This window comes from Psammomys obesus, unplaced genomic scaffold (assembly GCF_907164565.1).
Source record: "Psammomys obesus unplaced genomic scaffold, mPsaObe1.curated_primary_1811, whole genome shotgun sequence".
NCBI lineage: Eukaryota > Metazoa > Chordata > Mammalia > Rodentia > Muridae > Psammomys > Psammomys obesus.
In genome coordinates this window covers 7,729,396-7,743,889 of record NW_026590663.1, presented here as the reverse complement: position 1 = coordinate 7,743,889, position 14,494 = coordinate 7,729,396, and the positions used below count along the sequence as shown (strand labels likewise).

The 14,494-nt window shown below is 46.0% G+C and overlaps 1 protein-coding gene across 1 annotated transcript in view; it reads right to left on the bottom strand.

The window, feature by feature from the left end:
* Snd1 (staphylococcal nuclease and tudor domain containing 1) overlaps nucleotides 1–14,494 on the bottom strand; it is a 397,879-nt gene that overhangs the window by 98,582 nt on the left and 284,803 nt on the right. The window lies entirely within an intron of this gene.

The window sequence follows — 14,494 nt, the reverse complement described above, 5'->3', positions numbered from 1 at the left end:
CAACATACTTTACACTTCTCTGGTAAAGGTCGGAATAGATGCCGTTAGTCTCTTACTATATCCCCATTCTGTCGTCACTGAGGAGAGCGAGCTGTCCTTCCGCCCAGTGCATGGCACATGGCAGCAGCTCAGTAATTGCTTTGAACAGGATTGCCAGGAGGAAAGAATCTAGGAGAAATAATGTAACAACCCTGTTACAGAAATCCCGATTCCTGAGTTTGTGTGCATCAGAGTTAATACTTGTAGAATTAAAGAGAAATTCCAGCGACACTTCTTTCCAGGACTTCAAGGTGAGCATGTGCTAAATACAAATCACTGGTTATGGAAGTGGAAGAGGCCAGGAAGGGCTGGAGTAGCGGCGCGGCACTGGATCTCCCATCCTCAGTTTAGCTGGGCAGCATGCAGAACCCGCCCCTCCAAACCTGATTTACAACCAGCACCAGACACTGAACAATCAATCCCCAAAGGGAGAAGAGCTTTTCAGATGGAGTTGGCATAGTAGATAATAATCAAGCCTGCACCAGATCAACCTTTTCGGATCAACCTTTTATAATTCTACCAAATGCACAGCAAGATCAAAAAAACAGTGAGTTTTAAAGAGGAAAAAATTCTCCCTGATTAATGAGCCCTTTCCCTTCCTGTGGTACCCTAAGAGCGTAGCTATTAAAAAAAATTAGTGGCAGACAATCTCTGAGGTGTTTGAGGAAGGGGCTAGCTGTGGCAGGCTCCCCATGCTGCTGTGGGGAGCTGCTATGAGCAGCAGCTGCAGTGGGTTCCCGTCAAGTTTGTGGTAGACTAGAACAACCGGGCATGGGATGACCTGGTACCCACCAGCACGTCCTTCCTGGAGTCTCCCCCTCATCATCACATCAAACAATAGCCCATGCTTGACCAGCAGGCAGAAAATGAAGAACTCTGAGCCTTTCCAGTGACAGTAGGCCTCCTACAAGGTGCCGGCTTTTACGTAACAGGCTGTGGAGACAGCCTCTCGCCACAACAAACACCCTGCGCCTCAGCAAGAAGGGGGAGCCAGCTTCTGTGAGAACCTCAACTTTGCTTCTACTGACTTATTTTAAATGTAGAACTTTATCTTGGAATCAAACAGAACTTAGATTTATTTTTCCTCTTTTTCATTTCTGGTGCTAAAGGGTTTCCTGTCTTGGTTTCTTTTATTCTATGCTAATGAATAAAGAGAAAAATCTGAATCTACCATCCAGACTCCAAAAGCGATTGGCTTCACTGTAGGGAAAAAGCCACAGGAAATACCCATGTGGATCTTGCAAGTACACGCTTCCAGAAGGTATTCTGGCACACACCTGGCAGCCAAATGTAAAAGCTACTTACTTGCATAAATTTAGAGTGACTTTTTCTAAACCAAGCTGTGTTGTGTTATTTGAACAAAATGGTTTTGAGATGTGTTCAGTGTACTTCCAAACTACTGCCTTTCTTGAGCTTTCACTCAAAGTAAATTGCTTTGGGCTCCTCCTCCTGAAGAGGAAAGTGAATTCCAAATATCTAGAATTTAGCACACTCAGCTTGCAAAATCGAGGAAGAAGAAAAACAGCTAGTGTCAGAAATACTAAGGCCCATGAATAGCGAGCATGGATTAAAAAAAGAAATGTGAGAGCTGAGAGTCCTTCCCTACTAACTTTAAAGAAACAAGGAAAAGAAGAAAATGAAGTGTCACCAGCCAGGAAGTGGCAAAGCAAAGGCATCTGAGGAAACAGTGCTCTCAAAGAGCATAGGTTCCTCTCAGACACACACACACACACTTCCTGGTAAGCGAAGCAGCTTGAATTTGGGAGTGTGGGTAAAGAATGACATTCTCTTCCCGTCCATCTTCTGTTTTGATTTTTCTCTTGAGTGGGTCTTTATGTAGCCCAGGCTGGCCTGGAATTCATAAGCTCCCTGGCTCTACCTCCTAAGTGCTGGGATTATAGGCTTTGTGTCTGGGAACCCTCCTCCTCCCCCCCCACGTTTTTTTTTTTTTTTTTTTTTTTTTTGCGGGGGGGAGGTTTATCACACTCTGAAGCAGGACTCAACAGACAATGTTCTAAGAACAAAGCTTGCCCACCATCTGTTCTGTTTTTTTTTTTTTTCCCCCAGATACAGTCTTACTATATGTATCCCTGACCAGCCTAGAACCTGATAAGTGCAACATTTTGTATAGCTCACAAATTAACACAAGGTTTTACACTTTCGGTGGCCAGAGAAAAAAACAAATCAGAAGAATACATTTTGGGGTATTTGAGAAGCATGAGATTCAGATTTCAGTGTCCATAGTGAAACTTTGCCGGAAAATGGCCATATTCACCTATAGCTATTTTTATGGTACAAAGATAGCTGAACAGTATGGCAGAGACCACAAGCCCCAAGTAGCCTAAATAATTTACTGTCTGGCCCTTTACAGAAAAGTTTGCCAACATTTATTTTTGAGAATGTCATTTGCTCTAGAAGCAAAATAAAAGAAGAAAACAACCATGAAGGTGGAGTTCACCTACTGAAGAGAAGAGCAGAAGCAGTATACACCATAAGAACTACATACTGTATACCACTAGGAAAAGACACCCCACACTCACACACTCTAGAAAGAGAGCAGAAGGACACTGTCTGGGCTTCGTGTGTGTGTACCCCTTCACTGCTCTTTCCTAGCCTCTGCCTGTGCCTGCCATCACTGTTCCCCTACTCAGGATTCAGATTTCCCCATGCAAAACATGTACCCTGGAAGTTCAGGCCTCGAGCAAATATTCCCATAAACACTTGCCTTTCTCAGACAGAGACTTCTTCTTGGGTGAGCAACTAATACCTCAAATTCAGTGCACTTAAGCTCAATTCTTCTTTGGCTGCTTCTCATCCTGTGCTCTCTGCTCTAGTTTAATCACCCTCTTCCCATACTTACTCATTACTTGTTGCTTCTTTCCTTCTCTCCCCACATGAGCCAGGGCATCCTTCGCCCTAACAATTCTTTTACTTAATCTTCACAGCTCTTGCCCTCAGTATTCAACACAACTCTCCCTGTTCAGACTCCCGAATTCTTGCCTGCCTGCCATCCATTTTCCTCTATAGAGATTCTTCATACACACAGCTACCAGAATAATCTTCTAAAGCACATGCTTTGCTCAAAACCCTTGAGTGGCATCCTGTATTTCACCAAATAATATCAGAATTCAATAATCTGACATCTCAGGCCCTCTAAGACTGTGTGTAATTCCCTGGGACCATATAAAACCTTTACTACCTATCTGACATCTTTCAAATATTTGAAGACACATCATCTATTTTTTCTCATCCTTACGTCTTATTTTCTCTAGGCTAAACATTCTCAGGGTCCTCATGACACAAGAGTCTGGATTTCCTACCAACTCATTCTTACCCCTTTGTAAACCTAGCTAATATGAAGAGTCTTCCATCTAGAAACATCTTTCTGGTTGATGTAATTAAAAAGGTCTAAAGGGGCGTGGAATGTGCAGTGGGGAGCATTTTCCTTCCTCACTGCTGAGAGTCAAGTTCAGCTCAGAGATGTGCTGCTTTAGGGAAGGCTGGGGGTGGGGTGGAAATGGTGACTAGGCCTTAGAAGTCTACTCTGGCAGAAAACTACAGTGAAAGAGCAGGAGTTAGATAGCTGAGGAAAAGCCATCCCTAGAGGTGGGGTGGTGGGCTGGCCTCTCAGGGGCTTCTTGCCTCCACTGGCCCGCTTTCCATGCTCATCTCTCAGCAGCCCGAGGCACACAGAGACCCTGGTGGATGGTGACAAGCAGCCTGTTCATTTCCTTCTCCTAATCCAGTGCTCTGGGGGATAAAAAGGAACTGCAAATCCACACCACTGCCCAGAATCCACTTTGCAGAATTCAGGGGAAAACTGCTCTACTGAAGCAAATCACACATTCCCTTGGAAGACCTGAGGGAAGAAAAGGATCTCCTTCAGCTCTCACTTGATGCCACAGCACTGCAGTGGACAGTGCAGGCACACTGTGGCCAGCACGCAGGAAGTACAGTGTGCCCTTAGTAAGGTGTTTAGCTCTTGTCATATGCGAACAACAGGGCACAAAAGGCCGGGATTTGTGCTCTGACACTGGACAGAATGTTTCAACTGAAAAATGGGAGGAGAAACCAGATCCCAGGAAGAGCAGCTTCCTGAGACACACCTGAGCCAGTAGTCTGTGCCTGTCTATCCAGAAGAACACACACCAGTGCTAATGGGGAGTGGCCTGGGTAGAGACCTGCCCCAAACCAGGACACACAAGCAGTGTGTGTGTGTGTGTGTGTGTGTGTGTGTGTGTGTGTGTGTGTGTGTGATGGGGGCTTGGGGCAGGCAGCAAAAACTGGCAGTAGTGTGCTTAGGACAGAAGGGAGAGCAAACGCTCCTGAACACAGTGCTCAGGACAGCTCACCCCCTGGTGACGATGCCTGGTGCATAAACACAGGCAAAGAGTGCAGGTATGGGGCAGGGCGGGGGAGGACAGCATGAAAGAGCGTGTGCGGCACACATCCATGTGCGAGCTCTTTATCCAAGGGAAGAGGACAGAGGAGGGGAGGAGACGAGGGGGAGGAGAGGGGCTGAAGCAGCAGGACTGGCCTGTTCCAAGGCTGAAGTCACATGCAGCAGCCTACCATGGGCTATGGTGACTGGCACACTGTCCCCAGTCACTCGGGGAGCTTGAGACTGGGCAGTGTCTACCAAACACAGGCACAGCGGAGCAGGACAGCCATAGCTGGACCTTTCAACCTTGCTCACCTTGCTCATACCTGGTCATCATTCCTAGCAGAAAGGTTACTTTCTTCGAGGTACACCCTTCTGGTCCCCTCCAAAGTCCCATATATAATGGGACTTTTCACATTCCTGCACACCTCAGTAGATGCTGGCTTTCTCTCTACCTCTCTCATATACACCTGCAAGGAAGCCAGCGAGTTCACTGCTTCTTCTGAGCTGTGCCACAATCCATGTTTTTTCTACTATGCCCAAGGCTGAAGCACATGCAAGAGGCTGGTAACAAGACCCTTAAATTATAAGAGAAGTATAGGGCCACAAGTCTTTATGGAACCTTGGGGGATCTGGGAGGATGTATGCTTTGTGGTTATCTATTTGATAAAATAAGAAATGTTATTTATGCCCATAGGTTTTGTCATTAAGACAACTAACTGTATGTCCTCTTTGAATATAAAGCAAAGCAAAATCAAAGTGGCTAGTCCTGGACAGGTACCTTTCTGGGCTTTGTCTTCCACAATGTATAAGTGCCTGGCCATCCCATGGCCCACAAACAGATCTGTCTAGATTAGAAGGCAATTAGACACGAGAACATGAGATGCTAATGCTAGGGCTATATGACCATGCATGTGCCAGCATTTCCATCCCAGGCTGCCTTTCTAGGAGGCAGTAGCTCCTGCATGGCAAAGAGGACAGATGTCAGTAAAGGGTGACCACGGAAGCAAATTCCACAGCACAACAGCCATAAGGAAAACATCCCTTGTTCTGTGGTTCCCCCAGGCTGGAGGCAGGAGGACAGGTCATGTACGGTGGGGCATCTTCTAGCCCGCCAGGAGTTCCAAGAGTAGTCAGTCATGACAGAAGTGTTCTGGGCTGCCAGAATATGGACTCACTTACTTCTCTGCACACTCACCCACAGAATAAAACAACACCCTGTACCTGAGGCAGCCTGTTGAACCCCACAGAAGTGCACTAGGGATCCGCAGGATAGGCGGGGATGAGGACACAGTTTGAGAGACTCCAAGGGATCACGATGGATGGAAACCACTGAAGTGACCTTGTGTGTTCAGACAGAGTTGGCGCTTATAATTTGTAGGGCCTTTAACATTCTTATTTCCCCTGTACCAAAGCTCTGGCAGAGATGATGCAACATATTAATCTTTGCAGTTGAGTGATACAGTTTAAAATACTGCAGGCTTGGCTGACATGCCCTCCCCTGGGGTCTCAACTCCACACAAATCATCTTTACTAAACACTCATTCCGCAGCTCTTCTCTGCTAGCACACACATCCTATGCAAGGGAAGAAGCTGCCCAGCTTGCTGGAAGACCGTGGCACTCCCAGAGAGGCAACACTATTTGCTGCCCTCGGCAGAGCTGGGTTTCCAAAGCAGCACAGTTTGGTGGCCTAGCCCAAGCTTCCTCAGTGAGAGGACAGCCAAGAAGGCTGAGGCGAGAAGATTGCCCAGTTCACAACTGCCTGACAAATAAATGCAACACAGCCATTTAGTGACCTCTTAGTACAGAGAACGTCTCCTCAGCTAGATTTGGGAGAGTAATGAGGAGAGAAGCTAATGCAGGCTTTCATTAGAATCTCCACAGTTCACTATGGAAAATGGGTGCAAATCTGAGGAAGCCAAAGAGAACTTGGAGAACAGGGCAATGAATGGGGGCCCACCTGCAGAGCTTCAAAACCTCTCCACAGGTAGATAAAACTGGCCAGGGCCACATTCATCTGGCCCATGCCTATAGTATGTGGCTGGCTAACGGAGGAGGCTTGAGACAGCTGGACTATTTGCTAGATCCCAGCAAATCAGATGTCGCCTACAGCCTGAGACCACCCACTTCCTGGTCTGCAGCAACAACATCCACTCCCTGACACAATCAGTGTATTTAAATGATCGGTTAATGGTGTCTGCCTGACATACCTGCACTGCCAGGCCTCCAGGCACGTCTCAGGGTCCCTGCGTCCTTAATGTCAGTCTTGACCAGGGTCCAGCTTGGCCAAGCTCTGAGGTTCCATCTTGCCCAGTGTCAATGTAGCAAAGCTGAGGGGCTGTGACAAAGGTCCCCAGAGACTGAGATTCCCCTACTTTCCTCAGAACTGTTTCACGGGAAACACGTAGCTTCAAAGCCCTCACATCTCAAGGCTAGACAGAATGTCACATGTGGGAAACCACACAGGCTGCTTTGTTACTCCTTTCTCTTGGCTCTCCCAGCCCCTCGGCCCCAGGTCTCTGCTCTCTAATCCTTTCTCTCAACTTTCTGAAGAGCTGGAGCTAGATCATTCTTGGCTACATTTATGCCAATCTCTGCCATTACTGAGCAATCAGAGATGTACAACTGGGCTTCAATTTCAGTATTAACTGAAGGTCACCCAAGAACTGGTGTTCATTTCTCAATTCACCTGTACCTAACACAAAAGCTTTCAAAACTAACCTCTGAAAACCCTTTATCACCAAAGTCCCACAGGTTCAAACACCACTGGGCCAGTCTTGGGTCAGTTCCACCCTGCTAAGGCAGGCGCCTCAGCTCTTACCCAATCATAGTCACAGCCCACCTCCATACGCTCATGCTTGCTCAGGGCTTCTGAAAGCTACACTGTAGTCAAGGTGATCTAAGAACGCACAGTGCTGTGAGAAAGAAGAACCATTGCTGTATCTAGCAACACGGAGGACTCAGTCAGTGAATACAAAATTGAAAAGGTGTAACAGCAAAGGTTTAACGATGTTCAGGCAATTTACGTAGAAAGGACTTGAGTTGCCTGATACTCAGAACCTACAGGCTGACTTGAGAAAACAGCGATGCTTAGGTTTCTTTCCCAGACTATTAAATAAATAAACGGCAGAACAGGCATCATCACCATCAACGACACGTTCACGGAACCACAACATTTTACAGCTGGGAAGAACCTTACAAATGCTTTAGCCCGAATTCCTTATTTTACTGGAGAAGCGCACTAGAACTTAGAGCAGGTCAATGACCTGCAAAGCTCACATGATGATCGGGCACCAGACTAGCTGTGCGAGGCAGCTTTTCCAAGGGATCCTGCTGGTTCAAGCTGAACGCACTTCATCTTTTTTGGGTTGACCCGAGTCCCGATTTATTGTACAGAATTCTGACGGTGGGTATCTTTTCCTGAATCAACAGACCGTTTGATATTGTGTATATTTAGGCATTACAGCTGGGCTCACATGTAATTGAAAAGTCCCGAAGCACACGAAGAGCCCGACAGCGTATTTAGGAAGAAGCGCTACAACACTGCGAACGCCCGCTCGGGCACTGGAGCGAGCGCTTTTGAAAAGCGTGTGCCTTGCTAACGCTTAGGGCTGTTACACGAGAAAAATACGACGACACAGGCTAGGTGATGGACGGACCCGTAAGTCGAGCCTGTGCTGGTTACTCTAAAGCGCAGGTTTACGGTGAACAGCACCCAACAGCCTCCCTCAACATGTGATGAAGAACCTACAAAGATGGAGTTCTTTAGACACTTAATTACTTTATTCCAACTTCCTCATTCACATTCAGTGAAACGGAACCAGGAGCAAATGGAGCACCACACCACACCACCGGCTTCCTCCTACAGAGCACGTTTCTGCATGAGTGCTCAGGAAAACACAAAGCAGGGTAGCTGTGCAGCCGTACCCGACTATGCTTGAAGAAGGCTTGTTCTACCACGGTATTCTGACCCTTGGGCCTTAGTGTGGTGCAGCATGACCATGCCATCATCACTTCCCTACCCACCAACTATTTATCAAGTCTCTGCTGTGGTCCAACTGGAGAATTTCCAACAAAGCACCTCACACATAGATGGAGGCAGTATGTGAGCTTCAGGGAAGCAGAGAACAGAGCAGCTAGAGGGACATGCTCAAGCACTGACATGGCAGGGGTTTGTAGATGCCAGTGATATTTCCAGTGACAGAAAGACAGTCTGACATTTGGGATGCAGGACAAAAGTAAGGAAAACTCAAAGAGTCTCCCATGTTAATTCTCAGAGAATTACCAAAGTGGCCTTTGAGGTGGAAAACTTCCTCCATGTGGAAGCTGTCTGGTGATGTGCTGGATTCTTGGTGTCTTAGCTGCCCTGGATGCCATAGAAGCATTGGGAGCACAACAGATCACTCTCACTTTCTACTCTGCTCCTTTTGGGAAGGCACAGGAGTTAATTCTGTTATTCTCTTGCTTCTAAACCTTAGAAAGGCACTGACCCCAGAAAACAAAACAAAATAAACAAAAAAACATCTGTATCCTATGCATGTTCTTCCCAACACATTTTGTTGTAATTTCAGACATAAAAATGATTATTTCAACTCTGTACAAGCACTATTTAAACACAGATTTTCATGTTATCGGACTTAGTTTTAATTAAAAGTGTGAGCTATCTCAGAACCATTATCACAGCATTCTCCTTTCCTTTGCTGATGTCTTGTCATCAAACCTTCTAAGCGGAAATTCAAAGGGAGCTAAGGCCTAGAAGTGGATTATCTTGGGCTGCTGAGATGGCTCAGTGGTTAAGAGCACTGGATGCTCTTCCAGAGGACCCACATTCAATCCTAGCACCTACATGGTGGCCCAAAAAAACCTTCCATAATTCCAAGGGTTCCAAAGTCCCCATACAGACATACATGCAGGTAAAATACCAATGCATGTAAGCTTAAACAACAAAAAGTAGGTTATCTCATAATTACCCATATTTTACAATAATCTTTAACTTCCAACTCTTAGGTAAATGGCTTTTGCTATATTACATATGCACATCAAATAATATAGGCCACAGTTTCTGTTGAGATAATGTCTAAAGCAGAGGAGAATGGGTTAAAGAGAGATGGATATATATGATTGACAGGAGGTCATAATTCATTGGTAGAAGAATAAAGAACTTGTTTCAATGGAAGATTGGAATTGAAAAGCTTAAAATATTCATTTTAAAAAAGAAACATTGTTTTGACATATAAAAAGGACAAATCAAACTGTTCTCCTCCCTCTGTCCCTGAAGAGGCAAGGCAGGAAGTGTGGGTTCCAGGCTTAGTGAAGTTGTGTGACCTTGGCTAAGCAACAGCTTCACTGAGCCTCCGATTTTCACTTATTAAATGCTAACAGCAGCCCTTCTTGGAAGTTGCCATAATAAACACCCAAGGGGACACAGAAGGAGACATGGGGAAACAGCACGAGAAGAAAGTGCTGTTACATAAAGGAACCCTCATGGAGAAGTTTCCATACTGAACCATGGTCCAAACCACTGTCTGAAAATGGCCACATTAGGGATGGGTGAGCTCATGATCTCACTAAATTCAAGAGTTACTTCATGGAAATATCTCTTGGGAAATGAAGAGTGACCGCATTGCAATGTGAAAGCAGAACACACCAAGAAGTAAATATGGACGAGACTAGTACAGTAAGAGGAAACTTAACTAAGGGGCGTGGCAAGCAAGAGTAGATACACCAGGGTATGGTAGGGTGCTGAACAGGAGAGGAAGCAGGGCCTGCATCCAGCCCCCAGGAAGTGCCCCTGCCTGAGACCTGTGAAGCAGGAAGAGCACACAACAGCTGGGAACTCAGGGAGTGGGGCACGCTGCCGTTCCTCATGCTCCTGGACACATACTGCACAAATGCAGTTGCACGGAAGCACACATCATGTCCCTTGCTGATTTTCTCCATCATCATTTTGGCAAACCTAATGTTTTCCCCACCCCTATCCCTGGCAGCATCACTTCTGTACCCGTGTGACAGAGCTGTCTCTCTGGAAGCCACAGTCAGGAAATCTGATCCTATTGAAAATGGAAGTGTGGCTTCTCTCACCTGGAGATCAGCTTTTCAGAACCCCTCCTTTAGACTTCCTGACCCACAAGAGATCTGCTGCACAAGCCAGGAAAGAGCTGTGAGGCTGAGCAGCTGATGCTCTCAGAAGGGCAGAAGGGTCCTGCTCATGGGGGCATCCCTCGGAAGGGGAACTGCTTCTCCTCAAACATCACCACGTCCTCTGGAGAAATCTGTGACTTTAGGCTTACCTTCTCTTCCTCCCCCATCTACAGTGCTCCAAACGGACACCTTGCCTCTGGCTCCCGAAGGCACCTGCATCCCTCCCCCCCACATATACGCACTCACACCTGTACATAGTTAAAAAATGATAAATAAAAATCTTTAAAAAATACCTTGCTCCAACCTCCTTCTTGGGATCAGAACATAATGGTCTTGTCCTAGGGCTATTTAGCAACTTAAGGAAAAACAGACCGGTTAGAGCACCATCAAAATAAGTGAGAAAGCAGCCGCTGTTCTGACTTGAGGTCAAATATGTTTTACTCTAGTTTCCTACAGACTCTAAGAGATTACAGTGGTGGTAGAACTGATGCTCTCTATAGCTTTGGTTCTGAGGTGAGAGCTATCCGTTTAACAAAGGCAAGTTCAGAACATTTTCTGCTGGCACACAAAATGTTGAGCTGATACTCCACTGCAGCGTTTTTCAACCTGTGGGTTGTGAGCCCTCTGGCAAACATCTATCTCCAAAAATATTTACATTATGAGCCATAACAGTAGCAAACCTACAGTTACGAAGCAATGATCACCGCAACATAAGGAACTGTGCTTCTTTTTAACCTTTTGTTAACTTTATTTTTAATTTCTGTTTTCACTTCACACCCTGACTGCAGTGCCCTCCCTCCTCTCCTCAGGGCCCCACCCTTCAAGCCTCTTCCCCACCCTCTTTCTTCTTCTCTAAGCGAAGGGCCTGGGCCTCCTGCACACATGTAACTGATGGGCAGCTTGATCTTCACGTGGGTTCCCTAGTAAGTTGAGGGGGTGCTGTCTATGTCATGGACTCTGTTACCTGCTTCTGATCACTTCCCCCTAACGGGGCTGCCTTGCTGGCCTCAGTGGATGAGGATGAGCTCGGTCCTGATGGGACTTGATACGCTGGGGTGGGCTGGAGGAGGCGCTCCCCTTTTCTGAGGAGTTACATTAACAGAAGGTTGAAACTCACTACTCTAGTGGCTGAAGTCTCTGCTTATGCTACTAACAGCTTGTGACTGGGACAAGGCCACTTCTTTTCACTGTGCCTGTTTTGTCACTTACAAAAGGGCTAAGCAAACTGCAACACTCATATCAGAAAGGTCGTCAGGGCTGCTTATGGGGCAGCTGCATAGAGTAAACACACTGGGATGGCCTGACACGTTCCCTACGTGACCCACTCTTCCAGGATTAATATATGGAAAACAGAAAAGCCATAAGAAACTTAACTCTCTCTCACATACCACTTATGTGTATGAACGCACACACACACACACACACACACACACACACACACACACAGCTGTGAGTAGCTTTGTCTACATCTGATGAAAGTTATCCTTTGCCATGCGGCAAAACATGTTCAGTGTTTTTCTTCATGGAAGGTTGCTGCTCTTTGCCAAACAAGTCTGCAACCAAGGGAAACACAACAACTCTCTGCACATGTCAAGAGAAATACACACATATGTACAAAGAGTCTCATTTCGTTCAGCCTCAACTAAGCTCATGTATTCCTTAGCAAACAGTTCTCTGTTTGATTTGTAGTCAGCTTGGTTACCCAGCACTGTTTGGGTTTCAAGGCTTAATTTATTTGATTATATTCATTCCCGCTCCCCATCTTCCTTCCAGCACAGCAATTCTAAGTAGTGAGAGAATCCATCATGCTCCCTTATGCAAAGAGTTTTTCAGCTTTATGCCAGTACTCTCTGGAATTACCTTTTCTTCTTAATAGCAATAAGAAAAGGCACACTGTATGTGCACCAGTGTAGCTATCATGTTAAAACACTAGTGTTATTTTCTGAGTTACGCAGTCATCTATTAATATGCTAAAGGATCGGTTTCCACTCCCCACAGCAGCTGCTGAGACAGGTCAGGTCGAGCAGTTTCTATTGAGGTGGGCAGTCTCCACACCTCACTTGGTAAAATATACCTCTCTGCTTCCATGCAGGCCTCAAAGCATGGACACTGGTGTTCGTGCGAATTGTTGTGGTTGGGAAAATGGGAGAGAAGTTTGTTCCAACCCAGGCCCTCTTTCTGCTTTCATAAGCCTACAAAGAAGCTAAAACGGAAGCATCAGAACAAACAGAAGCTGATGACAGCAAGAGAAGAAAAAGAGGTTGATGAGATGATCTCACACGGCATAAGTAGTATCCAAATTTTGGTTGTTTTGGCTCTAGACTTTGCTTTCTTCCCTCCCTCCTCTCTCAAAACTGAGTGTTTGTGCACTTTTGAACACTAGCAAACAATCAAGAATTTATTTTGTTTTGCTATCCTCTTAAGGTTTCTTCTGTTTTCACGCTTGCTTTCCATGTAGCTCTGAGTGAAGCCGTCTAAATCTAGACCCTAGCATCACGTGGCACCATGTGTAAAGAATACGCGTGTAAGCAGATGCCCTTTGTCCCTCCTGTCTGAAAACCTGCTCACTGTTTTAAAAGTCACTTAGGTAGCAATGTTCCCCACTTAGCCACAGCTTCAGCTACCCACAGTCAGCTGCAGTCCAAATACTCAATAAAAACCTCAGAAACAGCTCCTAAGTTTTACACAGCGTAACTGTCCGGTAGTGTGCTGCCCATGGTCACTTGGCAGCCATCACAGTGATCGGGCTTGACTGCTGTGGCACTGCAGCACTGTGTCCAAGCAGCTCTCATTTACTGAACAAAGGCCACAAAGGACAAGAATATCGATGCTGGCAACTCAGATAGGCCACAGAGATGTAGTAAAGTGCTGCCCTCAGATGGAAAAGCCGAAGGACAATAAAGCACTGAGAGGAAAGAGCGAGGGAGGATTAGAGAGAGATGAGTGCACATTCCTGCCACATTCAGGATGGCCAATCCTTTTTCATATTCCATTTTATAACTAGTTATTGGTATTAATCTCGTATTATCCCTGGTTTCTAAATTAGACTTCATCCTAAGCAGTTATGGAAAGAAAAGAGTGAGCATGCAGGGAGTTTGGCACTATTTCCAGCTTCGCTTACCCGCTACAGGCCTTAGGACGTGCTCCTTGTGGACAAAGGGAGACCACTGCCTATTAGAACATTACTTCGCTACAGTAACCAAGTCGCTTTCATTGTGTAACATAGGTAAATATATATTTTTAATTACCTACAGATTTAAGATGCTACCTGAAAAAACGTAATCGAGTCTCCATATACACAAGTGGGTTTCTGTGGTCCAATTAAGGCTCTTTTCTCACCAGGAAGAGAGAAGGCTGACATTCCTGAGTTTGGGGTTCTACTCTCAAACCACTACCAAACACCTGACAATGCCACAACTTCACACGGGAAAGAAGGGGCAGGCACAGTAGGCACTACAGAAATCTCCTCCCGAAGACCTAACTTCCCCAGGGACTGCCCCAGCTTCATCTCAGGACGTTCAGGGCATCCGGCAGGCGAGCACTACAACTCAGAGCTTGGGTTTTCATCCCAATCTCACCGCAACACTGCCGCGGCATCCGATCAAATCCCTTAAAGACTCTCAGAGTCTAGCCCTAATCTCCCACTAAAGCTTCATGCAGAGGAGATCTGAATGCAGATGAAACCTGGTCCATTTAAATTTTACAGATCATCACAGGAAGACCACGTGAATATAGATTTAATGCCTATTGTCTCAGCTACAAATGTCCCTGGGCTATAGATCGTAACGAAATTAGAAAAAGTCATATAAGCAGACTGGCTGGACTTCATTATTCACTCATTGTTAATTAACCTCAGCTAGGCCTTACTGCTCAACAAAATGTGTATGCCCCTCTTTTCCTGACATCAGCGATGAGATGCGTTATTGTGCTAT